Consider the following 2794-nt stretch of genomic DNA (forward strand, 5'->3'; position numbering starts at 1 on the left):
GAGATGGGAATGGAGCAGAGTTCACCCTCCTGAAGCTGGAATCCTCCGGCCAGCCGCAGCAGAGTCAAACCCCTCCTCTCTCCCAAACCGCGAAAAAAAACCCCACTCCCCAATCCCCACCCCGCCACACAAAAGCTGTCTCCCCATTTAGGGTGTGGCCATAGRTGTCATTGTCCCTTCAATCACCCGGCCATTAACAAAAMAGCTCGGCCATMAAGGTATCCCAGCAACAAATGGGATGAAAAAATTCCAAAAGAGAAGGAACAAAAGGAGAAGAATTTCAACCCACGACATAACCATAGAAAAGGATTTTGGTATRCAAAAGTGGCTTTTAAATAGCACGGGTATCAGGAATGAAAGTGCCTCTGCATCTTTGGTTTCATTACACTTTCCTCATATGTACTGTGCATTGCACTCACTATAACTTTGTAGAAATTATGATTGCCATTTTACCCTCTACCACATACACTGAACTTAAGTCATCAATTAACAAAGTTCAGATCATTCAGTAGGATGAATTTCATTTAAGATGAAAATGATCTTTCCATATCCAGGCTAAAACCCCATTTTCTGTTCTCTTTGAAGGTTGRATCTGCTTGTAGTCAGCTAGACCCCAAATGAAATTGAGCCTACCCAGCAGGCAGATCCCATGGAGACAGACAAGGAAATCTTTTTCTAATGAAGATAAATCCAGTGTCAGGCAGGATTCTGCAAGCACAGAATTGGTGCCTTGATAGATTCAGTTGTAAGGATGTAGGATTTATAAGAAGTGGATAGAGATGAATTTACTTTTAGTTGAAAAAGATTTGGCAGKTTTACTAAAAGTTATGATCGTATTTGAGGAAAGCAAAGCCTAAGGATTKACCTTTCTAAAGGACAGGGTCACGGCCATGTGAGCTGTGAAAATTACCTGAAAAATGACCCAGGCTTCAGAGCCTTCACTCTGACTGAGATGTGAAAATGGACTTAAATYTAAATCATACTAAGTTAATTAAGAGCATGCTATTATTTCACTTCTTATTTTTGCAAATAAAGAACTTCATAAAGTTTTCATTTCGGTAAGTAAAATCACTCTCAGTCTGACTTTAATGTTTTTCTACTTTTCATAATGATTTGAGGAGGGATGTCAAACAGTAGGTATCCCAAGGGCATGACAGGGCCTTTTAAGGYTCATCTATTGCCAAGCAGTGACACCTCACAAATAAGACCAAGTCCTYGTAGGTTTGCAGAGTACTCCCTTGCTGAGCTGCAAGAGTGCTCTCAAAGCCTCTTATTGCCAAGAATGCATTTGACAGACAGCAGACAATAAAGCAAGAGTCTCAGATCCACTGGCACTCTCAGGATTCATCCTAGGAAAAAGTAGCAAACCTGTTTGTGCTAGATTCACAAGGTGATTTCAGGCTCAGCACCGCACTGTGCAACTTGCAGACAATTTGTCAAAGAGACATTGTAAACCCAAGGCGGTAAGTGGTATCTCTACTGAGACAGAAGGGGAATCAAAAATAAATCTGAGCTCGTGAAAAAGGAATGTTTGCAAGGTAAGTTAGCTAAAACATATCAGAGAAAACTGATCTGTGACTCACAAAGATCGTGAATGCACATGTGTTCATTTTTTTTTTAGAAAAACCATCTAGACAGGCAGTCACACTCAATTGTTTCTTCCCTTTCTGACCATTCACCTGGTATCTGACATGCATGGAAGGCACAGGGACACTTTAGATTGGATATTTGGAAAAATTTCTTCACCAAAAAGTTTGTGAAACCCTGGAACAAKCTGCCCAGGGAAGTGGTGGAGTCACCATCCCTGCAAGTATTTAAAAAACGTGTAGATGTGGCACCTGGGGACATGGTGGACTTGGCCGTGCTGAGTTAAAATCTGGACTCAATGATCTTAAAAGTGTTCTGCAACATAAATTGTCCTATGAGACAATAAAAGCAAGAGAATTCTCCTCTTCATCTCAAAGGCTGAGTTTGATCTAAATTTATTAAATGTARCATTTCCCTGACAGAAAATCACAACAACAAAAAAAAGCAATTTCCCATTTTTCACCAAACAAATTTAAATTCTGTACAAAAAATTATATTCTATTGTGATAAGTCTCAGCCTAAAAATTCCTCTTACATGACATTCTACACGATCAGTTTTRGCTTAAAGTGCCTTGCTAACTGAGCAGATCACACATTTACTGACAGACTGGGGCTGCAGAATAGTGGATATGATGTGAATTGTAAAAATTGCTGATAAAAGCTKCCTGTTAAAATATTTTGAAATCCTGGGAATATCTACTGTGGCAATTAGGCAGGAATCAAAACTKGAATCAGCTTTGTAAACTTTATTATTTTGAGCAATCCTTTTAAAATTCTGTATGCAACAGGGTTCAGAAGTTTGATGTCAAAGAATAAAGATGTTCTATTTTAGAGCTTTTCCTCAAAGAAACAGGGCTGAAACTTAGCAATATCCATTTCTCAATGAGTTTTCAGCCAGRTAGAGATTAAAAATAATAGTGTGAGGGTCTGACAACTGGCCTTCTTGTAATCACTGAACAGTACATTTCAATTGTCTCATCTGTAATACTTGCACATCTCTTTCTGCTTTTCTATGACAGTCCTTTCTTTCTAATGCAGGGAAGACTTTTATGGAGGTATTAAGAAGAAAATGGGACTATCAATGAATGAAGTAAGAGGATAGGATTATACAGAATGTTTAAAGCATGGCATTCTCTGTTCTATTGTTCTTCAGAAAAGAAGGAAACACTAAGACTTCTCCGCCATCAAAGCATCCACAAAAAAAAAA

This window comes from Malurus melanocephalus, unplaced genomic scaffold (genome assembly GCF_030028575.1).
Source record: "Malurus melanocephalus ecotype Western Australia unplaced genomic scaffold, MMel_1.1 scaffold_213, whole genome shotgun sequence".
Lineage (NCBI taxonomy): Eukaryota > Metazoa > Chordata > Aves > Passeriformes > Maluridae > Malurus > Malurus melanocephalus.